Here is a 19,775-nt window from a genome sequence, read left to right as displayed (position 1 = left end):
AATGAGGATTCAAGCTATTTTGATATATATATATATATATAGAAAAAAAAATTTTATCATATATTATATTATATAATTTTAAGTCATATATTATATTATCTATAAAAAAAATTTTAAATTTCAGATTATATATATATATATATATATATATATATATATATATATATATATCAGGTGAAAAAATTGCAAGAGATATGAGAATTTGGATCAAACAAAAATTCAGTTAAAAAAACGCAGATGTGGGGTTCGTCGGAATCGGCAGACGAGAGCGCACAAGAGCTCGCCGGAGTGACAGATTTACGCGCCGAAGCTTTGGGTTTGTCGGAAAACACAGAGGTGGGGTTCGCCGGAAAACGCAGAGTTGAGATAGTTATTGAAAGAGAGAGGGGGGGGCAAGTTCACAAATCTGCTAGATTTTGTAGTTTGCAATTGCACAGAGAGAGGGGGCAACTTCAAAATTGAGAACGAGAATAGAGATGGAGGTGGGTTTCGAACTTCTGATTCTTGTAGATTTTGTAGCTTGCAGTTGCAGAGAGAGAGGGGGCAAGTCAAAGTGTTTTTTCAGAAATTAGGGCAAGTTCACAGTTGAGAACGAGAATAGAAATGGAGGCAAGTTCACAATTAGGGCAATGTTCCACCGATTCTTAAATATGTGTTCTCAGAATTCCTGCACTTTGGGCTGTTGTTCTCCTTTCTACAGTGAATAGTGGGCCGGCTGAAATTTGGGAACACTTTGGAACATGAATTTTTTGTTCCGAAAATTGGCCCAAAAACAGAAATTGTTCTAGCACTGTTGGACACAATACAGCCCATACCAAACAAGTTGGTGTCCTCAATAGTGTCCATTTGCACTGTAGGGAAGGGCATAGAACAAGATGGAGCATCCCTTAAACAGGCCCTAAGCGTGTGTTTGGATAAATAGGGGGAGAAAAGAAAAGAAAGGAAAGGATAATATTAGTTTTCTATAGAAGAGATTAAGGGTGTGTTTGGATAAATAGAAGAGAAAATAAAAGAAAAGAAATGATAGTATTAGTTAGGAGAGAAAAGAAAATATAGTAATAATTTCTATTCATGTTTGGATGGCTAGGAGCGAAAAAATAAATAAATAAATAAATAAAAAATAATTATTCTTGTTTGGATAAGATAGAGAAGAGAAAAGAAAAGAAAGGATAGTGATCAAATTAGTGTCCTACCCTTGCAGGTCAATAAAATTAAATGTTACATATTAAGTAATTAAATGTGTTTCTTTGGTCGTCAACTGCCAATTATATTTAAAAAAATAAATAAATGATTAATACTTGTACGAATAGAATCAGCCTTATAGCAGCAAATAATTTCAAGAAATTATTAAATGATGAGCGCTGAAAAGTGTGCATTTAAACCCCTTAAGCTTAGGTATTCTAGGACCTTTATCTATATTACTTTTTTGTTTTAGACTAATTTCGTATTATTGCCCTTTTTAGGTGGTTATCCCAAAAATAAGCTATTTCAGCCAAATAAGAGTTTCAAAGAAGCTAACTCAAGCTGGATGGAATAAATGAGCAAAGTGGAAGCAGATTGAAGCAAAGTATGGAAATTCACCAGGTTCGATCGATCTCAAGAATACTTCGATCAATCGAAAGTTCATCGATCTAGACTCTCCAAGATGGATCCAAGCTCTGTTGTCCTTATCCAAAGATCCCACAAAGTTCGATCGATCCAACAATTCTCAGATCGATCGAAAAGATTCTATCTTATCATGTTGTACCACCCTACCTACCACTTTTGTCTCTTTCCCCAAAATATCTCAGATCTGTCCTTATCCAAAAAGGCGCCGCCATAGGAGGATCGATCCAGCCAAAGTTTGATAGATCTCAGCCATGTTCGATCGATCACAGCACAGGTTCGATCGATCGAATCCTCTCAAATCCGAAAAAATATATATTTCCAGCTCATTAAAAGTTATCTCATTGTGCAATCATTGGAGGAGCCCTTGTGTACGAGCCTAGACCATTGGGTGTGACATTTGAGTTACCTATATAAGGATTATGAGCCACTTTTATGAAAAGGAGATACACAAGACAAAATACACAATATTAGAGATTGTCCTAGAGAGGAAGAAAATAGAAGAGGAGCTAGAGACACATTCTTGAGAGGTTTTGCATCTTCCTCAAGAAGAAAAGCACTTCTACCATAGAGATAGCCCTTGAGGGTTGGAGGATACCATTCGTGAGTGGCTAGACATCCTCTTGGGGCTAGAGTTAGCCCTAAGCATGCTTTCTTTACCTTGATTTATGTATTTTTGAGGGAATTTGTGTTGTAATACATGTTTTGACATATTTATATACATAAATCTTGTTTATTCAATGATTTGTGTGGTTTAATTCTTCCAATTGATCATTTCATTCTATCCATATATCTATGTATGATAGGATAGATGTTCATGTGTTTATCTCTATCTCTTGTGTTGTTGATGCATATCTATGTGTGTTGATGCTATAGATTTAGAGATTGTCAAGACATAGTGCTTAATAGAATGTTCTTGTGGTTTATTTGATGGTTCATACTCATTTCTTGATGGATTGTGCCTCTTCTTTAGTCTAATTAGTTTAATTTCCATGTCATTAGCTTAGATGTAGTTACCTTAGTTGTTAAATGGGAGGACAATCCATGCTTATTGTTTGATATTCCATACTTATGAATGCAAGTAGTATATTTCTCTAATTATGTGATGCGTTTGGATTGTGAACTTAAAGGAAGGATTAATGGCTTAGTTTGATGTATTGTGCTATTCATTGTGTTGTTTAGACAATATACACTTAATTGGTCATCCATGCTTGTTGAAACAATCACACACATTCACTATTATTGCAACATATGCCTTCCCCTCATTAATTATGAATTGGGTGTAGAGAAAGGTGATGCTTAATGATGATCTCTAAATCCCAAGATCTTTTTCTCTTGTTTTCTCTATCCTTTAATTACTTGTTTTATATTGATCTTGTTTAATCTTAATTATAGTTTAATCAACCAAACAACCTACCTTTGATCACTCGACTTACTAACCCTAAGCATTGTTTCCATTACTAGTAGCCCTCTAATCCCTTGGGACGATCCCTACTCACCTTTGCTATATTTTTAGTTAATGGTAGTAGTGACATTTATAAATGTAGAACTTGGCTACATTGCACATTTACTATCTTTTGCACATCTTTAAGCGTTGGTACGGCGACACCCCAAGTTTTTGGCGCCATTGCCGGGGATTTAATTGGCAACGCCGTGTTTTGGAAATAATTAGGGATTATTACTCTTTTGATCGTGTCTTTTCTTTATTTTATTTTAGGTTACTTATTGTGTTTGTTCTTATTTGGCTAGGTGAAATTGAGTAAGGAGGTTAAGCAAAGGAAAATTCAAAGTAAGGAGCTAAGCTAAGCACAAAAAGGACTAAGAATCTAAAAAAATACAAAGCATAGCAAAGTTTGGAAGTTGAAAATGATTTGAAATTGCTTAAAAACCCTTTGTGAGATCTTTCTAACTTAAACTCTAGTTAAATCTTCTTAAAAGTCCCCGTGTAGTTGTGATCCCTTCTGGTGATTGTATGCCAACCTAAACCCCGTAAAACTGTCCCTTAATAGTGTTAAAATTGAACACACTTACAAGTGCAGTAGTATAACCAGAAATAAATGCACACAATTGAGTTGGGTTTAAACTAAAAGATGCCAACTCCACCAAGTATAGCTTTACATTCTCGCTAAGTTTTCAACATCCTATGAATTCTAGAATGAAAAGTAAAAATGAAAGTATAATACCCCTAATTTTAAAAGGATAGTCTCGGCATTTTATTATTTATTTTATTGCATTTTTATTTGTTTCATTATTAATTTTGTTTGTTTAATTGTTTATTTGCATTTATTATTTGATTTTATTATTTGATATTTGACTTTCTTGAATTAAATGGAATTAATTGTATTCTTTGTTTTATTTTCGCTAAATGAATTAAATGTTTTAATTTTAATTTGAAATTGGTTTAACTGCATTCTTTGTTCTATTGTCTTTAAGTGAATTTAATGTTTTAATTAGGTAATTTAGTTTTATTAATTGGTAGCGGACATAGATTTAACGTAGGTTTTGTTCTGTGGGCCTACTAGGGTTTAACTTAGATTAGGGTTTCCGTCTTGGATTACCATTAGACTTAGGTTATATTTGTGCCTATAAATACATGGTTATAGTCTGTAGTAAGGGTTGGAGAAACCCTATTCACATATTAAAGTTACAGAGAGAAACAGAGAGAGATTTTGAGAAAACAGAGCACGTTCGGTGAAGGTTTCGGCTGCGGCTTAAAGGTCGGACTAAGGAGAAGGGAAGAGCAGGAGTAGTAGAATGCTTGACGGTGTTCAGTATTGCCGGAAACTTAGAGACGACGCCGAGATTTCATTATTGAAATCACAGTCACGTTCTTTTCTTCTTCTCTCCCGTTAGCTTGTGTTCTGTGCACCTAGATAGTCTCTAGGGATTAAATTGATCATTAACTGGAATTCGCATGTTTATTATATATTATATTGATGATCTGTATGCGTTGAATTAATTCAGTTATAGTTCTTGCATGTCTGAGTTTCAATTTTGTTCTTTAAGCATGTTAAATCGATATGGTTGTAAACACTGTAATTGCTTTCAATTATTGTAAACAAACCATTGGGATGCTACTAGGATTATATAAGACTCTTAGGTTCAGTATTAAAGAGGAACAGAGGGGTTAGAACGGCCAAAAACGAAGCAGAACGGTCAAAAACGGAGAAAACTGGATTGAAGGCTCTCAAAGAAGAAGAGAGCCGGCTCCATGGAAATGGGGGCCGGCTCCCACACTCATAGAGCCGGCTCCAAGAGTCATGGAACCGGCTCCAAGCATAAAAGAGCCTGCTCCCAAAGTTATGGAGCAGGCTGTCTCAATTTTTCTTTTTTTGAAGTTTTTTTGACGCACTGTATTGAGACTGTTTGAGGGTTGAACTGTTTTGATTAATTCTGGGACTTCACATAGGGGTTAAATAGTTAATTTAAGGTGTTATAAAGAACTTTAATTGATTAAAGTTTACCTCTAAGTTAATGGGACAAACAATATAAAATTAATACACTTTTTATGCTGTTAACGGATGAAAGGAAATAAATTGCTTGGATTAATTTTAGCAATTTAATGGGATATTATAAAACTTATTTTAAATGCATTATAGGGTCCTTTAGTTATTGTTTTGATCTATGCATGCTATGGATTCTAATTATTGAAATATTAAACCTTTTCTGCAATTGCATGGATTAACGCTTGGGTTTTAATTGCTGAAATATTAGATACTCTTCTGTAATTAGTTGGATAATGGTTTTGGACTGTAAATTGTTAAATTATTATTTATGTGTTGTAATTTACATGGATATGGAGGATTGTATGCACCGGTATGGGACGGTGGCATACTCTCAAAACGCTAAGACCTAACCTATTGGATTAAAGGAAATGATTGTAAAATATTAAATCCTAATTTTATTTAAGTCAGATCAACTGAGTAAATTGAGTGACTATCTGGATTAATTGTTGTTTGGGGTTAAGTCAAATCGACTAAGTAAGTTGAATGACTACCTGGATTTATTGTTGTTCGCGGTTAAGTCAGATCGACTGAATAAGTTGAATGACTACCTAGATTTATTGTTGTTTGCGGTTAAGTCAGATCAACTGAGTAAGTTGAGTGGTTAACCGAATTAGGAGTCTTATGTTAGATCAAAAAAAAATTGAATGACATACTCTGGTTTTGGACGGACTTTATATATATGATTATGGTACCACAATATGAGCTTGAGTCTCAGAGTCGATAGTTAGGGCGCGTATATGCAGTGAATGCATAGCTGGCTATGATAAGTTGAGGTATACCCTGTTAGGCTTAGGTACTCATGCCCACTTAGGTGCGTTTTGCATGTTACCTTCTATTCAGGTTGAAACCCCCCTATATAGTCCAGTGAATGTCCCTTAGTGTGGGTATATATATGTATGAACTAGATATCTAGGGTGTATTTGCGTATCGGGTCACTGTATGGATTGTAGTTAAATTAGAACTTGTTCGTGGGCCTGAGCCACTCTTATATCTTTTAGGTATCGGACGGTTCCAGTCTTAGGACTTGTTCATCGGAGCAGAGACGATCATTTAATCTACTAACGACGTAGGATTTCACTCCATGTTTTGGATTTGGATTTTATTTTCAATTGTTTTAGTTTCAGTTGGGATTTTATTTAGAGGTACACATGATGGATTTCCGAGTTGTACTCTTGAAAGTTTTTGAGGAGAGTTGGATTATTTAATCTTTATTATTTGAGAATTATGTATTTTAGAATTCTTTCAGCTTTAATAATTATTTTTTAAATCTTTTTGTCATCTGTGTTCGTTTTAAAATATTAATTGTTTGATATTCCCTCGAGTTTGGGCTTGGGCCTGATCGACCCGTGTCTTAGATCCGAGGGGTATCACAGAAAGTAAACTAATCAATTAGAATACTTTTGGTATTCTTAAAAGTTAGCAATTAAGACTATTTTGGACATTCTTAAAAGGGTAGTTTTTAGGATTTTTATACATACATAAATATTAGATATAAGTATTCTGAAAATTATCATTATTTATCAATAAGAAATCAATTTTCTTATTACTCAGCTTTATAAATTTGAAATTGTCCGAGTTGTTTGCTTGCTTTCACATAGAACAAATCATGAAATGCACTACTTGTACTATTAAAAATCTTCAATCAACAAAGTAAAAGCATATAATTAGTCGCCCATCTATATTCTTGAATTTTCTTTCCATTTCCAATAAAACAAACTGGTACAGATAATTCTGCTAATTCAGTACAAGTATACTTCTCGAACAATACCTCCCAAACATTTCCATGGAAAGAAAGAAAAAAGAAAGAATTAAAAATGCTAAACAAAAAACAATTATATTAGGGGAGTGTCTGCGCAAATTTCTATCTAGGCAATGCCATATGCCTCGAATTCTCGACCCCCAACTCATCACTTCATGAATTTTCTTCACACCGGATGTTGCTTCCACACCCTCTCGTTCATGACATCGATAGGGACACCCTTTGTTTCCAGCAATAGGAACACCACAAACAACCTCATCACGAAAATCCAAGCCGAGAAGAAGAAGAATATGAAAGCTTTCATATGGCATAACATTGACAAGAATGCCTGAGCAATGAGGAAAATGAACAACATGTTGGTGCTCACAGCAAATGCAAACCCTGCTGTTCTCGTCTCCACTAGGAATGTCTCACTCGGTATCAACCAACCTAGAGGTCCCGAGATCATGTGTGCACTAATGCATGGTTTGGATGGTAAATTGTCTTTCCTGTATGTCCCATATACTTTAAAAGCAACCTGTCACTAATGTATACAAAAGACTCAACCCTGCTAAATTCAAAGCATGAAATTTCTCAGATAAATGATAATAATGACTAAAACATCCCCTTAGCATAGAACAGAAGACAAAGTCTCCTGCTCCTAGATAATATCCACATATTGTCATCGGTATGCAAAACAGGAAAAGAAGTAACAGAAGAAGATATGTATACATCATCTACTGGTACAAAATAAACAGAATTAAAAGTATTATTTTTACTTGGAATTACAAGAATCTCATCATTTTTCCCATCAAACAACAGCAGTAGAAGGAACACAACCGCATAGCCACCAGAATGGAACTCACCAAATGCTTCCACCACATAACAGAGACACCAGTAGTGAAAAAAATAAATAAAGAAACCCATATCAAGCATTCCATAATAGAAACCCATATCACCACTCTCTGTGCATTAACTTATTTTTTGGCACTATTTTTCTCTCTAGTCTTTACTATAATTACTCTTACCTACATTTTGTTTCATTTATATATTTTTTCCCAGGGAAAGTATATAGGAAATATTGTTGCTATGAGCATATATTGTAGCTATGATTAAAAACTTAATCATTGTTAAAATAAATAAATAAATAAATCAAGGGACTAAGGATTTTGAACTTTTCTCTTAGATAATCCGGGAGTCGTTTGTGCGCTATAAGGTAAATATATCAAGCATTCCATAATAGAAACCCATATCACCACTCTCTATGCATTAACTTATTTTGGCACTATTTTTCTCTCTAGTCTTTACTATAATTACTCTTACCTGCATTTTGTTTCATTTATATATTTTTCCCCGGGGAAAGTATATAGGAAATATTGTTGCTATGAGCATATATTGTAGTTATGATTAAAACTTAATCATTGTTAAAAAAATAAATTAAAAAATCAAAGGACTAAGGATTTTGAACTTTTCTCTTAGATAATCTGGGAGTCGTTTCTGCGCTATAAGGTAAATATATTGTGAGTACAGGCATTTGCTTGAACTTTTGAAGAAAAAGAAAAAGAAAATAAAGAAGACAAGTACGAGTTAATTTTGAAAAAATAATTTTCATGAACTTTAAAAGCAAAAACTACGTTTTCTGAAACCGATTTTTCTATGTTTTTCTTCTTCTTTTTTGGTTTTTAGGTAACAGGTTTTCTAAAACACTATTCAGATGAACTTTATAAATACCATTTCCAAGGAAGTATTCATGTTCATTTTATTTCCTACTAACCCTCATTTTTAGTTAAAACTAAGTTAGTCTCTTATTGATCAATTAATGTCCAATAGTCAGAATCCTTAATTATCATCATCATTATTATTAACATCATCACCATCTTCACTCCTTTGATGAAAGTGCAAAGAAATTAAAAACTAGGGTTTACTAAAAATTAACAAGAAAAACAAATCCAAAAATTGATTCAAAAGCATCAATTGATTGCAATAATACTAACCTGATCTGATTAGAGGAAGATTTTTGGTGATGGCCGAAGCTGGAGAAGAGAAAAAAGTAGTGTCGCCCTTGCCCGAAACTGGAGAAGAGAAGGAAGCATCGTCGCCTCTCAAGTTAATCGGTTTTAAGCAGCGTCGCCTCTCACTTCTTAATCGGTTGTTGCCCTAGTAAGAATAATATATAATTGGGACATGAATGAAATTACATTTCAATATGTTGATTTGTAAAGGGCATTTTTGGTATTAGGACTTTACAACTTATTCCACTATCACTTCTCTCCTTATCTTATCGAATTGGAAAAGAAAGGCAACAAGTGATAGGGAGGGATAGCCCTATCTCTCCCTATCCCTCTCTATCCCTACACTTAACCTACCGAAACAAACCCTCACACTATCCTCTCTTTTCTTTTCTCTTCCTATCCCTCCAAATCAACCCTACCAAACACACCCTAAGTATTTCCTCTTTTTGTTTTATTCGGTTAGATGAAAAAGAATGAAAAAAATGATAATTTAATTTGATTGGTAAAATAAAAGGAAAGATAAATTTTTAAGTTGTTTTTACCATTAAACTCATCCCTTACTTTATTTATGGGATTTATTAAATATTTATGAAGGATGACGTAGTAATTTAAAATTTATATAATAGGCTCACTTATTTCTCTCCTATCTTCCGCCCATATTTAAACGGATGAAAATTTGTGAAGAATGAAGAATGAGATCCTTCTTATTATACTTTATTTCCTTATATCATCACCACCAAACGAAGGAAATTTGTTCCTTCCTTCCTATTTTTCTTTCACCGCTCATCTTTCTTTCCTACCGAACATAACATTAGTGTGTTGATAATTAATTCATGGCTAAAGTGCAAAAAAAAGAAAAGAAAAGGGAATTACATAGGAGGTCTTTGGTTTCTTTTATGTCCTCGCTGACTCTAGTGGTAGCGCAAATACCGATTTCAAGTAAAAGTTCATCTTTTTCGTTTCTGACTGACTTTCTTCAAAGCAATGCTTTGCAGTTCGCTAGATCTACTGAAAAAATGATCACAACTTATATGTGGGCTACCAAAAGAAAAACAAAGGAGCTCCCGAGATGGACTATCATTTCCTATCACAATCCATTTTCCTTTTTGTTCATCAATCGGCATAGCATGTTCGAAGTGATGAGACTGAGCTGAAAGCGAGCAAGAATAAAGAGACTTTCTGTCAAACTTGGTAACAATTCCTATTCTCAGAGGTTTTTTTCGGTGAAAATGCCCCAACAAAGGCTATTAGACTATAATAAGTAGGATCGCATAGGCAATTCTCCTTCCCAGGCCTTCAAGCTCCGCCAACCTCCGAGACTTCAACACTTTTGCGCATTTCCTCTCTATAGCCAGTCTGTCTAGACCCTTCTTATCTTTATTTGATGTGCCAAGATTGAGCTTTAAAAAAAAAAAAAGGGGTGAAGTCCGAGCACAAATTCGAGGGATACCAAACAATTAATATGTAAACAAGCAGGAATACAAAAATGAAATAAGAATAAAATAATAAGCTGAAAATAATTCTAAATACGAAAATCCTCCAAAATTATAAATTAATATAATTTAAACTTTCCAATCCGTACAACTCGGGAATCCATCTAGTGGAACCCTAATAATTCCAAATGAAAGTAAAACACAGAACCAAAATCCAAAACTAAAATAAGAACGGAAGTCCTACGTAGTTGGAGGAGTGAATGACAGTATCTGCTCAGCACGATTAAGCTATAAGAGTGAAACTGATGAACACCTGAAAAATAAGAGTAGGTCAGGTCCACATGCATGTTCTATCCTATTACAATTTATACAGAAACCCGATATGCAGATATAGCCTAGATAGCTCGGCAATAACTAAAATAGTCCATATAGATATAAATACACACTATAAGACGCTCACTAGACTATAGTGTAGTCTTAGCCTGAATAGAAGGTAACATGCAAATCGCACATAACGTGGTCATGTATATCTAAACCTATCAGGGAACAACAACTATGTCCAGTTATTCATCCTAGGCGATATACATACCCTAACCATGATCTTGAGACTCAAGCTCATATTATGGTACCATAAAGATATATATATAAAAGTCCGTTCAAGGTATGACATTCAAATGTTTATTGACCTGCCATATATATAAGTAACACTTAATTTTTATAGTTAATCCACCTTACTTCAGAATAGGTAAGACTTGGTGTTTTGAACTAATCCATCCCCATAATAAGTAGGTCTTAGTGTTTTGAACTAATCCATCCCTGATATGCCACCGTCCCATACCGGTTCATGTACATATATATAAGTAGGACTTAACTTTTATAATTAGTCCAACTTATTCCAGAATAGGTAGGACTAAGTGTTTTGAACCAATCCGTCCCTAATATGCCACCGTCCCATACCAGTGCATACACACACAACAAATCCAATAATTGACAAAACAGAACAAGCAGTTTATCAATTATAATCTAGAACAATATAATGATAATCAGAATCATTACTGAGCACATTATAATGAAATTCTTAAACGTAAATGTCATAAAAATCTACAAATCCAACAATTGATGAAATCTAAACAGTTAAAACATCAATTAACTCCATATAAGCATACTACAGTTTCAAATAGTCAATTATGCTTATTACAGTGCTTAACCATGATTAATACTGTTTAATCATACATAGACAAATTGTTAGAATTTTAGTAAGCAATTAAATCCTTCAATCAGTTCATAAATTGATACAGTTTATAATATATTAAAAATATCAATTTAATCCAATCCAAGCACAGCTATTTTCAGATAATCCCTTACACTTATAACACTGTTAGAATATGATTAAATATTATTAAATCATATACAAAAGATTTGCTAAGTTTTAGCAAGCAAATAAATTAACAGAATAGTATTCCACTTGTAGGCTTTTATTTCACTTTATGTTACTCCATTCCTTAATACATTAATGTGATAATGCTTCCTAATATTTTCATAGGTCCATCACAGCTATTTACATCCTTCAGTGCAATTTAAACAGTTTAAAAATACTCCAGACAGCCCAAACAGCTCCAAAAAAACCAATTGTGCGCGTTTTAGGGCTAGAGCAGGCTCTCAAAAGTTAAGAGCCAGCTCTCCCCTTGTGAGAGCCGGCTCCCTCCATGTGGGAGCCGGCTCTTACAGTAAGGGAGCTGGCTCCCTCTTTTTGGAAGCCGGCTCTCTCTCCCTTAAGAGCCGTAACTTGTTTTATGTTCGTCTTCTTCGCCTCCGGCGATGTCCACACCGTCTGTATTACTTTATTTAAGATTCCTAGGGTTCAATTTATGTCCCAACAGTTTCAAAATTTCATAAAAATTCATTATGCATTGTTAACAAGAATTTAAACCTAATCTGAAACAATTGATTCAATAATTCAATTTAGTTAATCAATACACAGAGATAGTTCAACGACAGAATTACCATGCATAAAACATCCATTTTAAATTCTGATTAAGTCCTAGAGACTATCTAGGCATGCACAAAACACATGTTTAAGAGAATGAGTTAGAATATGAACTTGCCTTCAGTTTCAGTTTTGAAACCTTAAACTGTGATACCCCTCGGATCCGAGACACGAGTTGATCAGGCCTAGGCCCAAACCTGAGGGAATATCAAACAATCAATATGTAACCGAACACAGAATACAAAGTGATATAAGAAATAAAAATAATAAACTAAAGGAATGCTAATTTAAAATCCTCAAAATATAATTATTAAAATCCGATACTCCAAAACTCCATAAGTTTAACAACTCGGGAATCCATCCAGTGGACCCCTTATTAAAAATCCCAATAGAAACTAAAACATCATAAATAGAATCTAAAGCTAAACATAGAAATGATTCCTACGTAGTCGGATGAATGAATGTCTGTATCTGCACTGCACGTCCAAGCTCTAACCCTGGAATTGACGAACACCTGAAAAATAAGAGAGTGGGTCAGGCCCGCATGCAAGTCCTATTCTACTACAATCCATATAGTAATCCAATACGTAGATACATCTTAGATAGCCCAACAATATCTAGAGTAGTCCATATGTATATATAGTACACACTATAGGACGTTCGCTAGTCCAATAGGTCTGTCTCAGTCTGAATAGAAGGTAACATGCGAAAACGCACCCAAAGGTGGGCATAAGTACCTAGACCTACTAGTGAACAACACATATGTCCAATTATCCATCCTAGGCGATATACGCGCCCTAACCATGATCCTGAGACTCAAGCTCATACCATGGCACCATATAATAAGTATATAAAGTCCGTACTCCTCTAATACAAAATACCATCCATCTGTGTAGTGGTTTGATATATGTATAGACATCCATCCTGAAACCATATTAAGTCATTCAACTATTTTATTGACATGACACAAGTAGGTGATGGACTTAACCTATATGGTTAATCCGTCCCTTAATCCAAATTAGGTAAGACTTAGTATTTGAACTAGTCCATATCTAGTATGTCACCGTCCCATACCGGTACATACAATACTCCAGTTAACAAAGTTGACAAAAACAGTAATAAATACTTATCAACCATACTCCAGAATTAGCATAAACACAGTTTAGTATGTGTATGATCAAATTATACATCCAATATAAGATTTAGAAATCCTATTCCAGTCCTTCAAATTTATAAAGTAGGACTACGTATACAACTCCTCCAAACAGTATCACAACTGATGTAATATAAGTCGATTTTAAAACATCAATTAATTTCCATTCAAGCATACTTATTTTTCCAGATATATAACTATATACTTCTAACACAGTTGAGACATGATTAACAGTTTAAAATCATGCGAATAAACCAAATTGCTTTAGAAAAACAATAAACAATTCCAATGTATAATCCAACCTTCCACAATCAGGTTTATTGTTTAACCTTATATTATTTCCTGTTGTAACATATTATCATCAACATACTTTCCAAGAGTTTTTACAAGTCTGTAACAGATATAAATCTCATTCACAGCCACTGGAGCCATTTCGAAACAACTCCCACAGTCCAAACCAACCCAAAACAAAGGAGCCGGCTCTCCCCTTGGTGGAGCCGCCTCCACCTCATATGGGTTGTAGAGTCGGCTTCCTCTTTTGGTGAGCCGGCTCTCCTCCTTTGAGAGCCGTATCCCTTAACCTGTTCATCTTCTTTGCCTTCGGTGAAGTTCAGAGTCACTGTACAGTTTTTATAACTTATTTCAGGGTTCAATTAATGTCCTAGAATTAATTATAAGTATGCATCCAATCCCAAATATACCAAGGTTAAGCAAGATTAAAACCAATGCAAACAGAATCTTAAGCGAGAACAACATTCAACACAAAACAGATTTATGCAACGATTTAAAAGTTGTTTCAAACATGCTTACAAGATTAATATTAACTTCAAATTTAATCTGTTTTAATACTTGATTAATCCCTGGAGTCCAACTAGGCATGCACAGAACACGAATTAAAGGGAATGAATAAAATAGAGACTTGCCTTGAGTTTCAGTTTTGAAACTCTAAACCACCGTCTCTAAAACTTCCGTTCACGTCCAAGACTCATGTTCTACACCTCCGGTGCTCTTGGTTCAACCCAGAAGCACTCCGTCCAGTTATCCTTGAACCTCTCTGAAAATCTCTCAAAGATCTCTCTGTCTCACCGTAGTGAATGGGGTGTTGTTTGTAACCCTAAACTAACGTACTGTTATATATATATATAGACGTGAATACAAACCTATTCCCAGTATGATCAGAGACAGAACCCTAATCTTAACCCTAGTCGGCCCATAAAATAACTTACATTTAAAATCTATGTCGGCTATAAACTGTAATCCAAATATAACTATATGTGTGTCACCATACAGTCACGTTAAAACCAATTAAATTTAATTAACTTAATTCAATTAAAACAACTAAATTAAACACTTAAATAATGAACTATAATTAGGTCAATTAAAGTAAAGCAAGTAAATAATTAAATTCAATTAAATCACCCCAATAAAAATAATTAAATCAACACATATACACGTCAACGATTAAAGCAAATATAAACAAATAAAACAACCAAAACGAAAATTAATAATAAATAAATAAATACCATGAATATCCTTTTTAAAATTAGGGGAATTACATAAACCACCGTCTCTGAGTTTTTCGACCGATTCCCGACTGCCGTTCAACACCTCCGTTGCTCTTGGTTCAATCCAGAAGCAATCCCTCCCTTCTCCTTTAGCCTCCCAGGTTATCTCTCAAGACCCTCTCTGTTTTCCTCTCAAGCTTCCCTCTGTGCCTTCTCTGTTTCTCTCTACCTCCAGTCACGGGAAAAGGGTTCTAAAACCCTTGCAGACATAAAACCTATATATATAGGTTTCTATAAAACCTAATCCTAATTCCAACCTAATTATAAGGCGACTAACCTAATTACACAAAATAAAACCCTAAACTATTTATGACGTAAATAATTTATAAACAAATGACTAAACAAATTACGTCTACCAGAGCACACATGTAACTAATACAAATAAATCATAAGGATAATTTCACTTACTTCCCCTCAGGTTAGGCTTAATTACAGGCAGTACCCCTAACGTTTCAAATATTACATCGACCTCCCTCCAGGTTAGCTCCGTCATAACAGTCTGCCCCTCCCGTTAGTAGTTAACGCTGTCTTTTGATGATGTCAGCCTCTTCTCAATGTGAAATACCACATTTGTCCTTAAAAAGGTTGCAAAGACATTTACACCCTCACTTTTGATTTAAAATTCTTTAATACCCTCAATATAAAGACAAAAAGACCTACTATGTCTATATATATATATACATATATAGATATACTATATCATCTCCTCTCTCCTCTGTATGAGTCTCTCTGAACTACCATATCTATATATAGAATTTCTCTCTAAAATTCTATATACAAGATCTCTCTAATGCCATATGTTTGTCTATTTATTAACAAACACCAAAAAGTAAACAATGAATTTCAAGAAAACCCATACTAAACATTTTTTTTTTTTTTAGGTAATTACCATATTAAACATTTTGTCAAAGGGAAGGCCATATATAGGAGTTTCTGATAATGAAAAAAAAAGGAAACAAAGAAACCCAATTTGGGTCTCTACTTGGGTCACTGAAGACAGGGAAGAGTTCTCAAAGACGGAGAGGAATTTCCAGGCCGTTGTTGCTGGGGTTAGGCGGTGGCGATCTCGGCGGTGATGAGGGCCTCCGGGTGCGCAGGTGAAGGGGAAGAAGAAGAAACCGAGGACGGCGAAGAGAGGGCCATCGGGTTAGACTACATGTTCTTCGCCAGAGAGGTGGGAAAGATAACGAGAAAGAGAAAGAGAAACAAGTGACAGGAGAGATCCAGTGGCCCGGTTTGCTTCGTAATTTTTTTTCTATGCTTTGTTCTCGAAACCCCAGTCCTTGCTTGCTTCTTGTTTTCTATCCATAAGTCTTTCTTTCAAAACTACTTTACCTATGGGATTGTTCAGCTCACTTTGGCCAATTGAACCCACATGCATCCAGAAGATCCAACTCTAAACCCATAAACCATCCCCTATTCTTTGATTGATTATCTGTTCCATAAAGGTAGCATGAGGTTGTTTGGTTGTTTTGTTTTTGTTTCCTAGGAAAAAAAAAAAAATCTAAGCTCAAGGGTACAAATGGTCATCTGTTAAAATAATTTGATAATATTTTATATTAATATAATAATAGAGGGTATATTAGTACTTTCATTTGAATTTCTACCAGAATCTAACGCCGGCCACATTGAAGGGAGGTTGGTATAATATTTGAAACGTTAATGGTACTGCCTGTAATTAGGCCTAACCTCAAGGGAGGTAAGTGAAATTATCCCATAAATCATATAAGCTATTAAATAAAATATGTCAATTAAATTACCAATCAATCAAAGAATTAATTTAAATAAACAATTAAACAATTAAGTTAAAATAAACAACAATAAACAATTAATTTAAATAAATACACAATTAACCAATTAAGCAAATAAGCACATAATTCAATAAAAATGTAATAAAATTCTTAATTAAAATACCAAAACCATCATTTTAAAATTAAGGGTATTACAAAATGTGATAGTTTAAGGGGTTTTATGCACAAAACATAGTTCAAAGGAGTTATTTGCAAATTTAGACATAGTTGGGGTTGCACTTTACCCTTAATTCATTATATTATTTAATAGTTAATATCTATTTTAATCAGGACTGCAAGTTGGGCTGGCCCAACCCAGCCCAGTCCTAACCCAACCCAACCTCAACCTCAACCTCAACCTCAACCCGAAATCGGGTTGGGTTGGGTTGGGCCAGCCCGAATTGTATCTAATATAAGTTATGGTCATAACCTGGTTTGAATATTTTGGACGGGTCAGCCCGGGTTTCAAAGGTTGATTTATTATTATTATTATTATTTTTCCTGAAAATTTTCAAAGAGAGGATTATTGAATCCATGGTGGTTATAAGATTGAATATATCCAAAATAATTGAAATTGCAGTAATATATATTTAGAAAATTAAACGCAAAATAAGAAACGTAATATGACAAATTCTCATGGTTTTAAGTTATAATTAACCTCCAAGAAAAAAAATTACAGAAAAGAAAATCAGCTTCTCAAATCTTTTTATTTTGTTAGATGGAAATACAATTTTTACATGGTTTTATTAATTTATTCATAAATTGTATGTAATATATATTAAAAACCCTAATTACTTCAAAATAGACCCATTTTAGGCTATTATATCATAACAATTACAACACATATATTTTCCCCATATATATGTGTTGATTCTTTGGCAGGGATAGATTTGATGAGATAGGCAAGAAGATTGAGAGAGAAACCGATGCCTCTCTGGGCTTTGAAAAAAAAAATGGAAGTGATGGCAACCGCGGTGGAGCAACGGCTAAAGCAGGGACGACGACGGCAAAAGGACGGCGGCAGCAGAGGGAAAATGTGTCCTCTCACAATTATTCGGGTTGGGCTCGGGTTGACCATGTTCTAACCCGAGACCAACCCGAAAATAGGCCCAGGTTGAAATGTGTCAACCCAAAGCTAACGCAATTTGTAGGTGAACCCAGTCCAATCCAAAAAATCTTGGGCTGGGCCAGCCCGTCCCAAGTTGCACCCCTAATTTTAATACAACGTATTCATTAGAAATATAATTTTGTTTCTTAAGTGACAATAAAAAATAAAAATGTACATAATTTTGTTTTCTCGAGTGACAATAAAATATAAAAATGTACATAATATTTTTTAATTTTTTTCGCTACTATCAAAAAGCCTTAAAATACCCAATACATATAATAAAATATAATATCTAATTTAAAATCACAAATTCTAATAATATTCAATACATAAGTACAAAATAAGATGTATTAGGACAAAAACACTCTTACCTAAGTGCATGCATATGCATCATCTATACATTTATTATATAATATATTTAACATATAGTATATTATAATAAATAAAAAATATTAAATAACATATCTATAATATAATATAGATATGGTATATAATAATATATTATATATGTTGTATAATAATTTAATAATATTGTATAAAATAAATAATAAATATATTAAATCATAAATATTTTTTTGTCCCAAAAAATAATTTACACTATTATATAATATATTATATTTTAAATATATATTTTTGTTAAATAAAAAATAATTTACACTTGTATTAATATAATTATATATTAAAAATATAATTTTAGTTGTATTTAATATGTAGCATTAGTATATAACATGCATAACATACATTTTATTTAAAATAAACCATATATATGTAATAATAATAGTGAACAGTTTTTGCTTAACAACGTCAAAAGAATGAGAAACACCTTTTTTATGTTTCCTCCTTTTTTCATAAAATGGAAAACGTTTTCTATTATAGAAAAATAAAAACATATTATTAAACACGATTCTTGTTTTTGTTTTGCCTTTTTGGAGGCTGACAATAGAAAACAGAAAACATTTTCCGTTAGTAAACGCAACCTAAGCTATGTTTTTTCGATTTTACAAGTAAATATGATAAAAATACAAGAGGAATAGAAAATGCAAAACTAAGTATTATTGTCGTAGAGAATGATATAAAAAATCTCTATGTAGCAAGTAATGAAAACTTAGCTATATCATAGAGAATGATATAAAAAGTCTCTAAAGTTTTCAAGATGTAATAGATTTAAGATTAAGCAAGCATGAGATTTGCCCAAAATAAGTAAGAGATGTCTACTAGAAAACATCTAGATGTCTACCACCAAGTGACCAAATGACTCTTTTGACATTTTTCACAAAAAAATATTTAAGTTTTGGGCAGAGTCATTTTTTGCAGGGACCTAAAAAATATTTGATTTAAATTTCAAGCCAAAGTCCTTAATTTATTTTAAATTTATTAAGTCTGAGATTTCGAATCAACACATGCAACATGAATTACTTTACATGTATTATTAATGTGAGTGATATTTTTTAATGAAGTGTAGATAAATACACTATTTGCATTTATATTTAAATCAACACTATCAATATTATTTGCATTCCTTTCGAAGTGAATGTGGTCGACCTCAAATGATTCAGTTATATAAATATTTGGTTTTTTTTTTTTATTAAATTATTATTATTATTTTAACCTGACAAAACTAAAGTGTTGAAAGTTGAAACAGTTCACCAAAAAGAAAAAAGCTTTAAAATGACATGTCGAAGCTTTTCCACCGAAGAGGTAAGAGTTCCATTATTGCCTCTTTATGGTTGGGCTTTCAATTACTTTTTCTTTTTGGTTTATTTTACTTTATACGCGCTCCAATTAGTATTTTGGTAGCTAATACTCTCTATGTCCAATATTAAAAGTTTATTTCGAGAATTGTGACTCACAAATTTTAAATTAGACTTTTAAAATGGG

This window comes from Cornus florida, unplaced genomic scaffold (genome assembly GCF_030987335.1).
Source record: "Cornus florida cultivar Cherokee Brave unplaced genomic scaffold, ASM3098733v1 CherokeeBrave_3.0.0_Hap2_Chr03, whole genome shotgun sequence".
NCBI classification, from domain to species: domain Eukaryota; kingdom Viridiplantae; phylum Streptophyta; class Magnoliopsida; order Cornales; family Cornaceae; genus Cornus; species Cornus florida.
Note: the sequence above shows the minus strand (reverse complement) of the source record.